At 42.0% G+C, this 19,696-nt stretch overlaps 1 protein-coding gene and 1 long non-coding RNA gene across 6 annotated transcripts in view; one reads left to right on the top strand and one right to left on the bottom strand.

The window, feature by feature from the left end:
• The window catches only part of LOC117513713 (glutamate receptor ionotropic, kainate 2), a 1,177,061-nt gene that overhangs the window by 256,578 nt on the left and 900,787 nt on the right, over positions 1 to 19,696 (top strand). The gene's annotated exons all lie outside the window — the stretch shown is intronic.
• Positions 1,435 to 10,718, bottom strand: LOC117513715. Its single transcript, XR_004561684.1, has 4 exons — positions 10,706 to 10,718; positions 10,308 to 10,312; positions 6,621 to 6,629; positions 1,435 to 1,555 (listed from the first exon to the last, which is right to left on the bottom strand). It is a non-coding gene; the product is annotated as an uncharacterized LOC117513715 (long non-coding RNA).

The following is a 19,696-nucleotide window of genomic DNA, read 5'->3' as shown; positions in this document are numbered from 1 at the left end:
TATATATATATATATATATATATATATATATATATATATGTGTGTGTTCTATGTTGTGTTTAAATAGTTTATTTGGGTAATTGTTCCAAATGAAAACCAGAGCGGGCACATTTGGGGATGTGCACATTCAAATAATATTTTAATATTAATGACATTAATATTAATATTAATGTCTTTTTTATTTTTGCTTGATGGTGAATAAACTCGTGTGTAAATTATAAATGGTCAGCAGAGGTGCACCTCACCTTTTTAACATCAGTGTGTGCGCGCTGTTCTGTGCGTGTGTGTGCAGCCTCACACACATGTGCTTCATAGCTCCCATGAACATTTTTCCAGTTTCATGATTAATCCGTTTAACAGCGTACCAAATAAACTGTCCCTGTGTGTCTCCATGTAATGTCCGTTAATCTATAGTATAATTTATTTTCTGTGTTCATGTTGTCTGATGTGACGTCGTGAGGAATTCCTGCTCCAAGGGCCTATTTACATGAAATTGCATATTTAAATGGGGCGTGGCCAGGGAGGAGTTGGGTTCCATGCCCAGTTCCACGATCAGTGGGATGTACAAACAGAACATGCATGGATTCATGCCTACCCACACTTTCATACATCTGAATACATTTGTGCTTACGCCAGATTCAGGGTTTTGGCGTACGCCAACTTTTAGTAGAAAGTCCACATTAGTCTTTGTATGTGAGGCCCCAGGTGTTTATACACAAATGTATTTTTACTGGCTACACAATCCATATTTTCCATCATTCTGTCATTTTCATCCAACAGTATTCCGGTCTGTCAGCAAACAATGCATCGCTGGGATTTCTCGCATGAGTGAAAAACATCCCAGAGATGGGACTTGGACAGCAGTCAAACTGTTTGGATTTTTTATTTTTTTTAACTGCCAGTATCTCACTGAGCTGCGAAAGCTTGCGAACAGCATTCACACAGGAAATTGCTTCATTTGCACACGTGCGGGACGTTGGCCATCCTCTCATGTGAGTTGTAGGGTGTCGTGCGTGTTGCTTCAGTTTAGAACTAATAACAGAAATAGTAAAATAAAATAACGTCACAAAAGTGTGTCATTTCATGATTGAATAAAGCATGAGACTGGGCTGGTGTTAACATGTCATAAGTTCCAATTCAGTGAGATTCCAACTGAAGATTTTTCACAGCTGCTGTTTTGGCCTGGTTTTAATAGGCTGCATTCATGACTGATCAACGTGCATGCATAGCAGCAGCCCCTCTTCTCACAGTTAACATTTTAAAAATGAGTCATTATAACACAAAATCACACTCATGTATAGTTTGCAGCTAATCTGCAGCTCACGTATTGTGAACTGTGGAGGGTCGTCTGTATGTGATCTGTAAAACAACATCAACAGGTGAGGTTTTACAGCTCTTCTGGACAATCTTTTCAAGACTTGCAGCCATCCCTGTTGCTTGTGCCTCTTTTCCTACCACACGTTTCCCTTCCAGTAAACTTTCCCCGAATATACTTTGATCCCGCACTCTGTGAACAGTCAGCCCTTTCAGCAATGACTTTCTGTGGTTTACCCTCCTTGTGGAGGTTGTCAATGAGTGTTGTCTGAACTGTCAAGTCAGCAGTCTTCCCCTTGTGGACTGTACAAGTCTGAGATATTCATGGAATTTATACTATGCAAATAGTGACATACTCAAACTTGAAATGAAATATTCTAATATTTAGATATTTTTTCTGTTTTCTGAAGCTGGAAAAATTAAAATAAAAAAATCTGTATTAAATATTTTAGGTTATATCTACCAAGTCTAGAATATACACTGATCAAAAATATATATGCAACACTTTTGTTTTTGCATTGCCAAGCTTGAAAACCCAGAACCAGAAGCAGGGTTTCAACAGCGATGATGAAAGTACTCCCCATAAAGTACTCCATCCCAACATTGGGAGGAGCTCAAGACAGCCAAAACAACAGCCTGCCAAGAAACACCCACAAACCAGAACAGGAAGCACCAGGCCTGGTTTGAAGAGAATGACCAGGTCCTCTACAACCCAGTCTCATGGCAAGTCGTGATTCAGCCAACCCAGTCTCACATTTTTTTTGTGCTCCCGTCACGAAATGAGTCAAATTTTTGTGACAGGGTCTTTTTTAACTCACTATTACTTACCTTACTCCAACCCCCAATCCTAACCTTAACCATAACCTAATCCTTCTCCTTCCCCCCACCCTAACCATAATCACCCCAACCCCCCACTTCACTTATAATTTTTTGCAGCCATCACGGAATGACTGAGATTGAATTTGTGCTGCTGTGACGAAAATGAGGCGCTTTTCGTCACAATATCATGAACCAATAGATTAATGTATATTTCGTGCTGCTGAATCACGATGGAGTAGTAAGATCAGATCAGATAATAACAATCCTTTAGTTTAAAACATTCCACCTTTGGGAGGTTTGGAAAGATAGTTCTTTGGAAAAGGAAGACATTAATGTATTTTTGATTCTATGAATATTAGTTTGAAGTCAACTTCATTACATTGTGTACTGCAGGAAAGGTTCTTGCACAGATTGCCTTCTTAGACCACAAGCAGAAAACATCCTTCCTGAAACCCAGAGTGGCTTTCCGCCATCAAGAGGGATAACAAACATCATCGTCACTGTTGCAAGAATAGTGTTGTGAACAGCACCAACCATTGATTGGCACATTCATTAACCTGACAAAGGCGTTTGATAGTGCATCATGCCCACCTCTGTGGCAGATTCTGAGCAACATGGGCTGTTCAAAGAAATTCATCAAGACCCTGAGGCTTCTCCATGATGACATGTCCACCAATATTTTGGTAAATGGGACAAAAACTGAAGCCTATGTTCAATCAGGAGTAAAGCAGGGCTGCATCAACACATCTCTTCATCATCTTAGAAGCATCAGTTCTCCACTTGATCAAGGACAAGGTGCCAGGAAGAAACATCATTCCTGGCCTTTCAGTATGCCAATTACAGCAGCATGTCATTTTTTATGAAAGAAGGTCTTCAGAAAATCCTTGAAACTATTGACAAAGCCTACATAGCTTGGTCTGCATGTCAACTGATTGACCGTGTTGGGTGGAGGCAGATCTTGTATCAGCCTGCACCCAACATGGTCAGTCTGAAGCTTCCTGCTGTGAAATGGCATTAATGGGTCCTGAAGAATGTGACCCACTTTCCATACCTGGGCAGCCATGAGTCATGAACTGCTGACATCGATTCCGCAATGCAACACTGACTCAAGTGTGCAGGAACTGCCGCCAGCTGGGTTTGCACCTGTGTTTTTCCGCGGTTGGGGGACAGCCACGACAATTAGTTGTATTATTCCTGTTAGTTTTTATTCCTATCGTAATATCACTATTACATTATCACCGGAATCACCACCATTACTATTATAATCATCATCTCTACCATCATCATCATCATCCAGGTTTTCTTTATCATAATCATCAAAATCTTACGCATCAACACCATCACAATTACACACACATACACACAGACAAACACTTCAGCGGCAGAACGGAGAGGACTGCGACAGCAGCAAAGGAACCTTTCTCCAAATGTGTCTCCAAATGTTTGAAATAAATAAGCTACACTATGCATAAAAGGAAAAATGATTACCCACTTTTATGAGCCTTTATGAATATTTATAAACTATTTCTGCCACTTTTAATTTGCTGGGCTTTTTGGATATCCCATAATAGACTTGGCCGTGTTCTCTCTCACTGTGTCAACATGAAACAGACTTGGAAATGAGTGCCATTATTGCTTTTAGTTTACACAGAAATACTAGCTTTATTTGCTTGTTGAAATTTCATTTTTCATGTCTTTTTTTGTGCCTTTTGTGTCACATTCGGCACCCGGCTGACTGTGTGTGTCTTTCATGTTGAAGCAGCCTGCAGGCATACAGCTGTTTTGGACATTATTTCTCACCCTGTAGCTGTGATTGTCAGGGTTAGTTAAAGGCAGAGGGTCCAATGTTCCCTCAGCTTTATGGATGACGTGATCCAGTGGCAGAGAGATGAAAAGAGAGTGGTAACTCATTCGCCCATCTGAGGGGATTTTGCCTTCAAGAGCCTCATCATGATCTCTCCAAATGAAACCATTATCTCAACATTTCTGCCTCAGGTGCTCTCACTCTATTTTATCCTTGTTCTTTCTCTTACCCCCATCCATGCCTATCAGCCATGCATCCCCAACTTTTTTATCATCCACGTCTCCTTTCCTTTTCATAGTATTTTGAAGGATCGATGAAGGGTGGAAGATGGAAGAATGGGAACATCTGTGTGACTTGAGGAGACTCCCGACTCGGTCAGGGAATGCTGAGGTTTAGGTTGCTTTTCATAAACGACTTCTGAGCCTACCCAGCTGCTGTCGTTCACTTTGAAACATCTGTTAACGTGTTAGTCATCCGTAATGGATCCCGTGGCTCACACCTGCAGACATGCCTGTCTTTTATCTCCACAAACACCTTGGCGCCAACCGCCAATCCCTGAAGGAGTAGCAAGAGAAAAAAAGGAATGGCCGACTGATAGAGAGAGGGGAGCGATCATGGCAGTAACTGAGAATAATGGTGTGACCGGAGGACTGAAACAGATCACCTGGAGATGATTGTATTATGTGCAGCCACAGAGGAGCTGTTCACATCGCCCTGAGGTGTGAAGGCCTCAACGCAAGCTCTTCAATCAGGAGAAACTCAATAAAGGAAGAGTGCTGATGGTGTTTTGGTTATCACTGCATGGACAACATCACTGAGACAGCAGCCCTCTTTGGCAGCTATGCTGATTAGACTGTGACATCATAAAACAGTATTATTCCATCTATTTTTTAAATGCTGAAAGAAATAACTTAGCAAGCAATTCCCCCAAAACCAACACAGTGTTGTACTATCTGTAGCGAACCAAGCTGATATACAGCTGAGGGTGTGGTTTTTTCATGTCCAAAAAACCCCCCAAAAAAACAAAAAAAGAAAGAGCATGGAAACAAATGGGAGACAAAGTAAAAATATGATCTTGGATCTGCATCTGGCTCAAAACCTAATCAAGTCTTTCCTGACTAAAGGCTGAACTTTTCAGCAAGTGCAATGAAATTACTTGTTGTCTTTTTGAGGAGCTCAAAAATTCCTGGCTGACCTCTTTTTGTCCACTCAGAACAGGTAGCTCAGTGGGACAAGGAGTTTGGCTACCAATTGGACCCTGCAGTCTCGTTTGAGGACGGGCGCGAAAGGGGTAAATTATGACGCATATGATGTAATTTTTGTACTCCCGTTGGAAAAAAACACAGCATTTTCAATGGGCTTTTGGGCAAATTACATGCAGACAAAGTGAAAATGCAAAGAAAAAGTGGACATGTGTTGCAATTTGTTTATAACCAGAGCACAAATGTGTCGAGGCAGTTTTGCAGGCGAGACAACAGAGCTGCTCTGGTTACTTGTGTAGGCTAACACCGACATGATGTCTCCCACTCACTTCATCCTCTCTTCTCCACTGGGAACTGAAAAAGAAAAAAAAAAAACCTTTTTGTGACTGCTTCAGTGATTACAGTCGAAAACAAAACAGTACATCATTTTTACGTGTGAACTTATGCTGTGTATATATTGCACAATAGAACGGAGGTCCCCGTAAGTGGTCAAATCCCGTGATATCAAACAGGGTGTCCTATATGTAGATGTGGGTTTGGCATTTTCATACTAACTTTCTGTATCCTTGAACAAGATATTTGAACTGCATTTCACCCAGTTGTAGATGGGTACCAAAGCTGGCGATCTGTACTGGGGGAGTCAGAAACTCTTATCCCCTTCACAGGACCTACAAACGTCTCCTTTCTTTACTTCTGATAGGACCTCATCAAAAAAAAAAAAAAAAAAAATCACGATATCTATTTCATACTTAGCTTCAGATTTTCACGCTTTGTGGTTTGTTTATATCATGGTAGTTTGGCAGTGCTTTGTGAATTCATGAACTCTTAATCTTGTAAATTTGCCTGGTTCTTCCTCATAATTAAATAAAATGCATTTCAATTTTGGCCCAACCTTCACACAAAGATTAAAACAAGTAAATGATGTACAACCCCAATTCCAATGAAGCTGGGACGTTGTGTAAAATGTAAATAAAACAGAATACGATGATTTGCAAATCATCTTCAACCTATATTCAATTGAATACAACACAAAGACAAGATATTTAATGTTCAAACTGATAAACTTTATTGTTTTTGTGCAAATATTTGCTCATTTTGAAATAGATGCCTGCAACAAGTTTCAAAAAAGCTGGGACAGTGGTATGTTTACCATTGTGTTACATCACCTTCCTTGTAACAACACTCAATAAGTGTTTGGGAACTGAGGACACTAATTGTGAGTGTCATGACTGAGTATAAAAGGAGCATCCCGAAAAGGCTCAGCCGTTCACAAGCAAAGATGGGGTGAGGATCACCACTTTGTGAACAACTGCATGAAGAAATAGTACAACAGTTTAAGAACAATGTTTCTCAATGTTCAATTGCAAGGAATTTAGGGATTTCATCATCTACAGTCCATAATATAATCAGAAGATTCAGAGAATCTGGAGAACTTTCTACATGTAAGCGCCAAGGCCCAAAACCAACGGAATGCCCGTGACCTTTGATCCCTCAGGCAGCACTGCATTAAAAACCAACATCACTGTGTAAAGGATCTTACCACGTGGGCTCAGGAACACTTCAGAAAACCATTGTCTGTTGACACAGCTCGTCGCTACATCTACAAGTGCAAGTTAAAACTCTACCATGCAAAGCGAAAGCCATGCATCAACAACATCCAGAAGCACTGCCACCTTCTCTGAGCTTGAGCTCATTTGAAATGGACAGACGCAAAGTGGAAAAGTGTGCTGTGGTCTGATGAGTCCACATTTCAAATTGTTTTTGGAAATTATGGACATTGTGTCCTCCGAACAAAAGAGGAAAAAGACCATCCAGATTGTTACCAGCGCAAGGTTCAAAAACCAGCATCTGTGATGGCATGAGGGTGTGTTAGTGCCCATGACATGGTCAGCTTACACATCTGTGATGGCAGCATCAATGCTGAAAGGTACATCCAGGTTTTGGAGCAACATACGCTGCCATCCAAGCAACGTCTTTTTCAGGGACGTCCCTGCTTATTTCAGCAAGACAATGCCAAGCCACATTCTGCACATGTTACAACAGTGTGGCTTCATATTAAAAGAGTGTGGGTACTAGACTGGCCTGCCTGCAATCCAGACCTGTCGCCCATTGAAAATGTGTGGTGCATTATGAAAATACAACAACGGAGAACCTCGGACTGTTGAACAACTGAAGTTGTACATCAAGCAAGAATGGGAAAGAATTCCACCTACAAAGCTTCAACAATTAGTATCCTCAGATTTGCAAATCATTGTATTCTGTTTTATTTACATTTTACACAACGTCCCAACTTCATTTTAATTGGGGCTGTATAATATATGTAAAATATAAAATATAACACAATGCTAAAATATCCTCAGCTGTATGAGCATTATGCCCTTTATAATTTGCCATTGTTTAACCCTCTGGAGTCGAATGACATGTCCCCCGTCAAAAGTCACATAACCTAATTAAGTGTACGTAGCACACAATCCACTCACTGCACTGAGTCTCCCTTTGAATGTGTGTTAAAATGTGCAGTCTTCAACCTTTACACCACTTTTTAAATTTTGTTAATAGACCTAGTATAACTTTACTTATGAGTATTATTGCATTTTCATGAATATTTTTGTCATTTTTGCTGCATGTTTATGTATGCACATGCAGAAAAAGGATCAATTCCTTCTCTACTGTGGCAGCGACAGCGGTGGGAAGAACCATGACTCCTTTTTCAATGGTGAAAAATAGGGTTAAATAGGGTATTGATAAAGCATTTTTGACGAGCACGAGCATGATACGAGTAAAACTCATCAATATCTGTGCTCGTACTGAAGGAAAATCCTGACTGGCTGACTGTCTTCACACTCTGTGATTGGCCAGTCACACACAGCGCCCAGCCCTCTCTACACAGACAAGTCTCTCTGCAGCTTCTCGTGCACACATAGACACACACAGGATCTCTCTCTCTGTGTTTGGCTAGACTCTAGGTCACGTTGCTGTGCTCCTTAATTTTTCTTCAATTAACCTCTATTTTGGTTTGTATGGTATTTAATCTTACTTGGTGAACTTGTTTCATAACGTACGCAGTGCATTTCACAAGACAGAGCTGAAAGCGGCTCGTGTTGTGTCGCTCATTGCCCCCACCATTTTATTTTTTAACAGCTTGTTTGCTGGCTGCTGATATAAAGTCAGTTGGAAAACGTTGCTCCTGCAAGGCTGACATATTATTTCCTTGTTTGCCATCACTGGATGTTTGCATGAATCACCAAGTTCACACAGGCCATTAAAAAATAACAGTCTTAGAACAACCTCAGTCACACACATGCACACAGACACACACACACAGACACCTTAATCAAAATGCCAAGAATGTTAGGTCGTAAATATAAAGAAATAATTGAAAAAAATCAGTTTCATCATAAATTAAAAATAATAATAAAAAAGAAAGTTGTGTTGAGTATGACAACTCTTGTTCATGCATACTTAGTTCATAATTTCCTACTACATTGAATGTCAATTCTGAGGCTGCTCTTTTACTCATTCATACCCTTAAGAATATTCATGTTCTGAGTTCATAAAAAACTTGTTCTGTAAATAGTTCTCTTACTTTTGTGATCAAAATCATTGATATGAATCTCAATTTTGCGGCTGTTCTGTAAATATTCATTCATACACTTACGAATATTCATGTTCTGAGTTTATAAAAACTTGTTCTGTAAATAGTTCTCTTACTTTTGTGATCAAAATCATTGATTTGAATTTCAATTCTGAGGCTGTTCTGTAAATATTCATTCATACACTTACAAATATTCATGTCCTGAGTTTATAAAAAAAGTTGTTCTGTAAATAGTTCCTTTACTATTGTGATCAAAAATACTGAATGTCAATTCTGAGGCTGCTCTGTAAACATTAATTCTTACACTTTAGAACATTCATGTTCTGAGTTCATAAAAAAAATTGTTCGTAAATAGTTCTCGTAATTTTGTGATCAAAATCATTGATTTGAATCTCAATTTTGAGGCTGTTCTGTAAATATGTTTTTCAAATAAACAATAAATATAGCAACTTCTGATCAATCCATATCAAAAAATAATGTACAGATGTAAGCCCCACCCATTTCTGGTTAACCCATGTCCACTTCCGATTTAGACCCCACCCACTCCAAGTACAGATACAGATACAGATAATTTAGATGGTTGAACAGATACAGATACAGATACTGGTGTACTCGCTCATCCCTAGTAAAAAACGCACAGGCTAACCAACCAGAAGTCACTAACCCCACATATGTTTGATCACAGCCCACCGGCCCCATGTGGGATTGCTGTCGGTGCGCACTTCGCGCATGACGCGTGCAAGCAGAGTTTCTTTTCTTCCTTGTCCCCCCTCTGCCTGAAGCAACACAAGTTAAAAACAAAACATGAATTTGTCTTTATCACTGGTGGAAAATAAACTACATAAGCCAATAACAATGATCCCCAAGCCACATAATTTGGTTGTTGTGGGAAGGAATATTGTGGGTGACACAGTGAGGAGAGAGAAAAGCAGACAGCGATTAGAGTTTTGGTATTCAAGAGATTTGAGAAATATTTGGTATGTTTGTAATGTGTATTATTTTGGTGGCGTATTTAGCATGTGTGGGTAGTGTGGTGGTATTTTTTTTCTTTTTTTTTTGGTTTGTTTTGTAAAAATGAGGCGTCTTATGAATGTTGAACAAGCACTTCAGTTATTTTTTGAATTGGACCAGCAACCAGAGCAGGTGGATCCACCGCCGTGCGCACAGATCTCCACAGTGGATCGGATTGCGCACTTCTGTGTCTGTGCCCCAAGAATCTTTTCAGTAAAATTAAATACTGGCAGTAATAGAACTGGACTTATGCCGAGCACAGACTGATGGACAGATGGAGGGACAGACGGACAGACAGACGGACGCAAAGCCTTTGCAATACCAATGGCCATATTTGATGGCCTCAGGTAACACATTATACACATTATGTTTCATGTCGCCATCATCCAAAATAAACTGCAAAAAGAGAAGTTGGAAAACCTTATTTTTTTGCCATTATCTTTAAGCAGTTTTGAGATAGACAAACATCATAGCAGAGAAGTCAGTGCTTTGCAGTTATTTTTGGATATAGTGGGAAAAAAAATCTCCAACACCAGCTAATTAAAAACAATATATAGATCACAACACCTGGAACATTTTCAGATTACTTTCAAATCATTTCACACTTTTAACAGCACCAAGAGTATCCAGTTAAATGACTTGGAAATAAAACACACCATATGACTAACTCCCTCTGATGGATTACACCTCTGAAGACTGCTTCAAATCACAGTAAGTCAAATTTAATAGCATAACAGAATGAACTGAGGCCAACACTACAGAAGGAAGGCAGCAACAAATGCTTTTAACATCACTGGTGAAGCTCTTTTGTTTAGTTCTCGGTAATGCAACACTTAATTATGGATTTTAATATTCAGTGTTATGCTTCATGGTGTTACATCTTGAAATAAAATAAAATTGTACGAAGAAAAAAACCTTTAACAAGTGTCAGTGTGCTCCAGTGTTTTCAGTGTGATAAACTGTGTGAAAAGCCTTATTCCAAATGGTTCCTTCAGGCATCAGTGTTTAAATATTACAGCTTGTATTTACTGTTTGAAGGAAGAGGACACTGGGAGTAGTCATGTTGTGTTACATGTAAGAAATATGAGCCATGAGCCGGCTGCTTGTTAATATGTTAAAGCTGGTGTTTTATTGATTTGATCCCTGGGCTGTGATCAGAGTGCAGGCTGCAAGCATTTGTGGTGATGAAAGGGTTAATCCTGCTGCCTGCCTGCTGTGCCTCAAATGGAACAAGTTAATTACAGAGACGGGGCAGCTCGTTCCACTGCATCCATCATCCATCCATCAGCCTTTAGTTCTGTCTCACAGATTCCCAGTCAAGCTGCTGGAAATGCAGCCGAGGAGCCAATCAGCCTGACCTCTCCCTCTGATAAACAACTGGACAGTTTGATAAAGCTGACCCGGCTGTGACTTTGGGGCTGGTGTGTGATTTCATTACAAGGGAAGGTGAGACAACGCGGAGTGGCTGAAGAGCACAGAGAGCTTCTTCCTATATGGGAAGTGCACTGAGACGTGATGATTTCATTCTGGCGGTACTTGGTGAAGATGTGCTCGCCAGTAGGGAGCTAAACAACACAATATGTGCACTCAGTATGTACACAACACACACAATGAGGTGTCAGGGTTTATACAAGCCCGCCTGATACCTGATAAGCTCCGTGCTTCAACAAACGCAACAGTGCTGCCTATTTTTCTGATGCCAGCGCTCAGCAGAATTTGGCCATAATAATAAATGGTATTAAAAGCCTTATTTCTAACTGTATACACATTGAGTACACTTGAAGTGTGATTCTGGGCAAGAGCCACCAGATGAAGCTGTTGTTAAATTTGTTGAAGTCTTGAGAGTGTCAAGGCGGGTGGCTGCCCGACAACCATAGCGACTGGACCCGCAATGCACACTCCCAAAGACGGCTTTGGTGTAAAAGAAATCTTTGTCTTTATTCTAGGCTCGGGTTCGGTGCACAGGCAATCAAGCAGCAGAGTGGAGGTACAAACAGGATCAGGCATGAACGCAGTTATGGTACAGCAGGGGTCAGAGGCACGAGCAAACACATTTGTCAGGGATGAAGCAAAAGGTGTGGTCGAGGAATACAGAGCAAAACATGGTACACGGAAAGGCAAGAAATCACAACTGAATACAAAGGCTGGCATGTGTGCACGACGCGACAACAAACTGGCAAAAGTGTGGTGGCCGGGAGGAGATTAACTCACTCGATGCCATTGGCTCTTAAACGCATCTTTTCTGATAATAACACTCCGCGCCAAAGACACGTCATCGAGCCAATTACATTTTTTTATGGGGGGGGGTAATCAGCTGATCTAGCTTGTGCAAAAAGATTAGAGTTGTAATCACAAGGGAACCCATTCTGTGGGTGGTAGCAGTGTGAGTGTGGATATGTGATCATCTAACCTTGTCTCAGAGAAGAAATTAAGTCTACGGTCTGTTAGAAAAGTATCTGACCTTTTTATTTTTTTCAAAAACCTGATGGATTTGAATCACGTGTGCTTGCATGAGCCAACCTTGAACCTTCGTGCGCATGCGTGAATTTTTTCACGCCTGTCGATTGCGTCATTTGCTTGTAAGTAGCCTTTGTGTGAGGTGTGTGTCGTGTGCTCTGCGTTTTTCATTCCAAGGAAAAAGACGGAACAACTAGAGCAGTGCGACTGCATCAGATTTTGCCAGAAACTGGGCAACAGCCAGGTGGAAACCTCAAATGGGCAACATCAAATTGCCACTAGATGTCACCCTTGATTTATTTGACAAGTTAATAATGCCAGTTATATTATATGCATGTGAAGTTTGGGGTTATGGAAAATTTGATATTTTAGAAAAAATGCACATTCGATTTCTTAAATATATTTTGAAAGTTAGAGTATCTACATGTAACAACTTGGTTTATGGTGAGCTTGGCAGATTCCCCATCCACATAGCTGTAAAAAAGAGAATCATTGGGTATTGGGGGAGATTGATAGTAAATAATGACAACAAACTAGTACAACATATGTATCAATATTTGTATCAACAGTTCTGTGAGGGTGTTTTCATGTCCCCGTGGCTGCAGGAGGTCAAGAACACCCTGGATGAATGTGGTCTGTCCTACGTGTGGTCCTTACAGTCTTTCAGTAGTGTTCAGTGGCTTAAGTTAACTGTGGAACGGATTTTAAAGGACAAGTATGTACAAAATTGGAAAAGCCAATTACGGGAAATGACATCGTGTGATGTTTACATTGAACAAAAAAAGAATTCAAACTAGAAAAGTATCTATTGTGTGAAAACCTCAAATACAGGCAGGCCATTTGCAACCTGACAACTAATAACACCAGGATCCCCAAGGTCACTGGCAGATACAAAGGCCTGGACAGATCACTGAGGACTTGTAACCTTTGTAATAGTGGTTCTGCGGGAGATGAATTCCATGTTTTGTTTGTTTGTACACATCATGAGGTCAAGATACTAAGAGAAAAATATATCCCTGTTTTTTATAGAGAGTGTCCGTCTAAACAATAGTTCGTGTTACTGTTTCAATCTGAAAACAGGAAAATTATTTGTAAACTTCGTGCCTATTTGAAAGGGGTTCTGGATTTGTACTGAATTTTGATTTCTAGTGTTTTCCTTTTGTCAAAGTATGAATTTGTTTTTGTTTGTGCTCCATACCATGGATTTGGTTATGAGCAATCTGTCTATTAAATTGAATTGAATTGAATTGGAAACCATTCGGATTATTCAGACGGCTTTCGGTGGCTTTTCAGTCGTGTGACTATCTGAGAAATTGTGGAAGAGCTGGGCATGTCAGAAGATGTCCTGTGAGGCTTCAACACAAAGGCGCTTTTGCTCCGCCATCAGAAGCTTCAGGAAAGAATTTCGCCGCCACTCCTTTTCATGGCCAAATCTTCTTTCACAGTGGAGTGTGCCAAAAAAGTGCTGATGACCACCTCTTCTGCAATTTCTTGGATAGTCACACGATGGTCCCACATCACCATAGCATTCACTTTGGAAATGATCTGGTCATTTCAGCATGTTGATGGCCGACCAGAGCGCGGCTCATGCTCCACCATTGTGCGGATGTCTTTAAACCGGTTGTACCGCTCCTAATCCGAATGGTTTCCACCTGGCTGTCGCCCAGTTTCAGTTTCAGTTTTTGCAAAATTTGATGCAGTTGCGCTGCTCCAGTTGTTTCGTCTTTTTCCTTGGAATGAAAAAACGCCGAGCACATGACACACACCTCACACAAAGGCTGCTTACAAGCAAATGACGCAATCGACAGGCGTGAAAAAATTCACGCATGCGCACACAGATCAGAAGCAGAGTATGTCCAGAGGTTTGGGCAGTGTGCCACCCACTAGCACCCAAATCACCGACAACTACGCGTGAGCCAGAGGGAAAAGACGTGCCGCCGAGAGAAAGAGACAGATGGAGTCCCTCCCTGATGGTTCTGATTTCAGCGAGCCTGACCCTGACTCATCGGACGATTTTTGGTGCATTATACAATAGGATCACTTTTCATAATGTTTGAGATGTCACTGAAGCAAAAAACAATTATAATCAAAGACATTTTCTGCTTGAAATGTTGCTTGTCACAAAAAGCCAGTTTTCTCAGTTTTTTGTCAGAAATCAGCATTTTTAGTGATACCACCCATGTTCCCCAGACAATTATTAAAGAATGGAAAGAGGTACAAACAAGCGGTTTTTTTCTGATGATAAAGGAAAGTCTGAAGTTTATTTTGGTATGTTTGTTGTTGACATGGACATAGAACTCAATTTTCTATGGGTCTTAAAAAAACACTCAAATGCTGAAAAAAGCCTGGCACTGGGATGTTCTGAACTTTGAAAATTGGCTGGCACTCAATGAGTTAAATAGGCAGGCATTAACAAGGTGCAAGTGAGAAGAAGGATCTACACTCAACAAAAATATAAACGCAACACTTTTTGTTTTGCTCCCATTTTGTATGAGATGAACTCAAAGATCTAAAACTTTTTCCACATACACAATATCACCATTTCCCTCAAATATTGTTCACAAACCAGTCTAAATCTGTGATAGTGAGCACTTCTCCTTTCCTGAGATAATCCATCCCACCTCACAGGTGTGCCATATCAAGATGCTGATTAGACACCATGATTAGTGCACAGGTGTGCCTTAGACTGCCCACAATAAAAGGCCACTCTGAAAGGTGCAGTTTTATCACACAGCACAATGCCACAGATGTCGCAAGATTTGAGGGAGCGTGCAATTGGCATGCTGACAGCAGGAATGTCAACCAGAGCTGTTGCTCGTGTATTGAATGTTCATTTGTCTACCATAAGCCATCTCCAAAGGTGTTTCAGAGAATTTGGCAGTACATCCAACCAGCCTCACAACCGCAGACCATGTGTAACCACACCAGCCCAGGACCTCCACATCCAGCATGTTCACCTCCAAGATCGTCTGAGACCAGCCACTCGGACAGCTGCTGAAACAGTCGGTTTGCATAACCAAAGAATTTCTGCACAAACTGTCAGAAACCGTCTCAGGGAAGCTCATCTGCATGCTTGTCGTCCTCATCGGGGTCTTGACCTGACTCTAGTTCGTTGTCGTAACCGACTTGAGTGGGCAAATGCTCACATTCGCTGGCGTTTGGCACGTTGGAGAGGTGTTCTCTTCACGGATGAATCCCGGTTCACACTGTCCAGGGCAGATGGCAGACAGCGTGTGTGGCGTCGTGTGGGTGAGCGGTTTTCTGATGTCAATGTTGTGGATCGAGTGGCCCATGGTGGCGGTGGGGTTATGGTATGGGCAGGCATCTGTTATGGACGAAGAACACAGGTGCATTTTATTGATTGCATTTTGAATGCACAGAGATACCGTGACGAGATCCTGAGGCCCATTGTTGTGCCATACATCCAAGAACATCACCTCATGTTGCAGCAGGATAATGCACAGCCCCATGTTGCAAGGATCTGTACACAAGTCTTGGAAGCTGAAAATGTCCCAGTTCTTGCATGGCCAGCATACTCACCGGACATGTCACCCACTGAGCATGTTTGGGATGCTCTGGACCGGCGTGTACCAGTTCCTGCCAATATCCAGCAACTTCGCACAGCCATTGAAGAGGAGTGGACCAACATTCCACAGGCCACAATTGACAACCTGATCAACTCTATGCGAAGGAGATGTGTTGCACTGCATGAGGCAAATGGTTGTCACACCAGATACTGACTGGTATCCCCCCCCCAATAAAACAAAACTGCACCTTTCAGAGTGGCCTTTTATTGTGGACAGTCTAAGGCACACCTGTGCACTAATCATGGTGTCTAATCAGTATCTTGGTATGGCACACCTGTGAGGTGGGATGGATTATCTCAGCAAAGGAGAAGTGCTCACTGTCACAGATTTAGACTGGTTTGTGAACAATATTTGAGGGAAATGGTGATATTGTGTATGTGGAAAAAGTTTTAGATCTTTGCGTTCATCTCATACAAAATAGGAGCAAAACCAAAAGTGTTGCGTTTATATTTTTGTTGAGTAGAAAGGGGGCATGGCTAGTGAACAAAGAGTATGTATGGGGCAAGATAGTGAGGAAGGGAGTGCGCAAAGTGAAGTGATGTAATAGACAAAGATACGTGAGCTGGTGCAAGAGTGTGAGTGAATGGGAACAAAACTGACAATCAAAGTGAGGGAAAAAAATAATGGCAGGTGCAGGGCATGGAGTGAACATAATTAACTGGGCACGAGGGAAACAGAACTATGAACAAAAGTAAAATAAAAACTGAGGGCAGAATAACATAACCAAGAGCAGGGCATGAACATGAGAACTGAAAATGGAACATAAATACTTAGGCAAAACTAAACTAGGAAACAAGGTGGTAAACAAGCTATAAGAAAAACAAACTACATGAAAACAGAAAGCAAAACAAACAAGTGATAAACAATGTTCAATAATGCAATCACAAACCGGCAGAACAAAACTAGAATGGAACTGGACAATGGCTCAAGAATGAAAAGTAACAAAAGAAAGTAACACAGCAAAACTAGAACAGAAAATAACCACATGATGAAAAAAATAACTAATACATCAAAGCTGGGGCAGGAGATGAGCCAAAGGGAGAGGCATAATAAGGAGTAAGGCCTAGACCCAGGCTGGGCATGACAGAGAGTGCCTCACTGCAGCGGTTCAGGCTCTCCCGCCATCAGAAATAGATTTTCTTGACATTATAATTCAGGCCTCACTTGACAGCACTGTTTTCTGCCACTAGAAAATAGAATTTCTGTACATTAGATTGCTTCCCTTTTTGTTTTCTCATTATCTGTAAAGTATGTGCTGCACCTCAACACCCATTTCTACCCCTATAATAAAAGAAGCAGGAAATGAAAATCACCCTGCATATTTTCATACAAATGTGCACAGGTTCAATTTTGCTTCTTCCCACAACTCAAAATAGTTCCAATAATTAATAGTTCTTGGTTGTTGTTTTTTTTCTCTCTTTTCTTATTCCTCTAATGCACCATTCACATCTTCGCTGTGCAGCAAAGGGATTTAAAGTGCAGATGGTACGTATGAGCAACAAAAGAACAATCCATGTTCACATTTTTCTATTTTAGTATAACAGATGTGGCAGTACAGATTTTATGACTAGGATCTGGACAGTAGCTAGTTTGCCTCACAGAGGCTGCAGGCCAGGTTGCTAAAGCTTTTGAGGACCCAGAGTAGACAATCTTTATAGACAGTGATGGTCATCACATGCAGATATCTAAATGAATCACATTACGTAGCTCACATAGTGTATTTGAATACTGTAGTCTTAGTGTAGTAGGGCTTAACATGTGTAGACTGTGTTGGAGAGGTAAAATGATGTGTTGGACAGTTGGAAATTGTCTCCTACCTGTCCATTGGACAGGCAGTTATTTTGACATGCCTCATAACTGGACAATGTCATGCCTATGTCATGCAGCATGTCCATTTGTTTGGGTACAAGGTAGCACGCATGTGAACATTGGGGTCACAACAGTGTGAGGCAGATAATGGTAAAGTCCAACGTTGAGCAAGAAAGCTCCATGGGAATAAGATCTATTGAGTGTGATGGGTCTCAAAATGGTCTTGGGAGAGGTTCCTCAGGAGTGAATTCACAGACGTTTTGTATTATGATTAGTCTGACCAAGCATCATAGTCAAAGTTGACCTGTGAATTTACAAAAAGCTACAAAGACTTTTGCAAACAGGTGTTTCCATCGGCAGTAAAGAAAGCAGTGCTATCAGTGAACATGCTGCTAGACAGCACGAGGAATGGTGCCTGCACACAGTAAGGCAGCAGTCCAACTCTGCACAAATGTCTCAGAGGACTTTACGGAGGCACACTACAAATTACAAGTCAATGAAAATCTCTTAGAAGGTGCAAGAATCAGGCTCCAATTTTATGAATGCGGTTACTGTTATGTGTCGGACGCAGCTCGGAGAACCGACCAGCGTTTGAAGGACCCAGTATGAAATAAGCAGAGCACGGTACAAAGGCTAACTGAATTTAATACATAACAGTGATACATAAAAAACAAAGTGCGGTCTGGCGTGGTGCGCTCCCAGCAGCGCTAACGGTCCGGAGCCAGAAGCTGTTCGGACCCAAGGACCCCGCCGACACCCCCCAGGTGGCCGCAACAAACCGAGTCTGTGAAAGAAGGAACCATTATGTGAGTCCACACTCTACACACAGAGAGAACACTTAAAAGTGTACAAACAGCAAACACTTCCTGGCTTGATTACTAATCAGCTTCCCAACCTGCAGGCATGGAACATCCAGTTCACAAAACTCCACTGCAGTGGAAGCCGATACATGACTAACGTACAGCTCAATATAATAAGGTGTGAGGGACACCACATTTACTGACTGTATAAATGTTAGTCACAAAATCTAACGTACCTCAGGAAGTGTGCTGACGAGCGTGAGACCTCACCCCCTCCTCTTCACAGACCGTGCATCAAACCTGGACGTTCTCTGCATCCACTGATGATGAGATGGCTCCCAAGACGACGATCTCACCCGTCTGGTCACAAGGTCGAGTCTCTGGCAAATACACACTGTGCACTCCAGTCTTAAATGCCACCATGTTCCAATCCATGCAGATGCACCACAGCTGTGAGTCCTGATGAGCCGCAGGTGATCAGCCTCAGGTGATCAGGGTGAGGTCCTGATAAACTCAGCAACACAGCCACTCAGTTCCAAATGCAAGCCACCTGGAAGGAAAAACAAAAGACAGAAACAAAAAGGCAGCCAGGCCCCCCAGCCATACAACAGTACCCCACCCTCACGGGAAGCCTCCCGGCGACCACACAAACCTGGCCCAGGAGAAACACCCCCCTCCAGGGACCATGGCTGGAAACCGTATCCGCATTCATCTTCCAGCAGAATCCTCATCAAACAGAACGGTTGATGTCTTCTCCTCTAGCTGCATCTTTGCCTTTGTTTCCGTCAGTCACTTAGCACAGGTGTGGCCAGGAGTTCTTAAACCTGTGCGGTCAGCCTTTGTCCAACCATGTTCACAGTCTGGTTAGTCATAAACCCAAAAAGACAAACAAACAACCAAAACACCCCCCCCCCCCTCCCCAGAGGCCCATTCCATCAAACCCCGGGAAGGGGAGAAAAGAAAAACAACCCAAACTTAAGCTAACAAATAAAAATGCTAACACCCCCCCCCCCCAACGACATGTAGGGACCAACACCCCCCAGAGGACATCCCGCCAGCTCCAGGAGTAATAACCACAGCCGAGGTCCCTCTGGGATCCAACGTCACCCACGGGGACTCCCAGCGCCTCCCAGAGGACCACTCGTCAACCCCAGGAGACACCTCCCCTCATGACCAACGGACCCAGCCCGGCCGACTATGGCTAGATGGACCCACAGCCCTTTCCCCCCCAGAGGACACCTCAGTCAAACCCTGAGGGCGGAAACTGGGGGGGGGGAACAAAAGGAGAACCCCCCCCC

Source organism: Thalassophryne amazonica, chromosome 7 (assembly GCF_902500255.1).
Source record: "Thalassophryne amazonica chromosome 7, fThaAma1.1, whole genome shotgun sequence".
Classification (NCBI taxonomy): domain Eukaryota; kingdom Metazoa; phylum Chordata; class Actinopteri; order Batrachoidiformes; family Batrachoididae; genus Thalassophryne; species Thalassophryne amazonica.
This window is presented reverse-complemented; position numbering and strand designations above follow the sequence as displayed.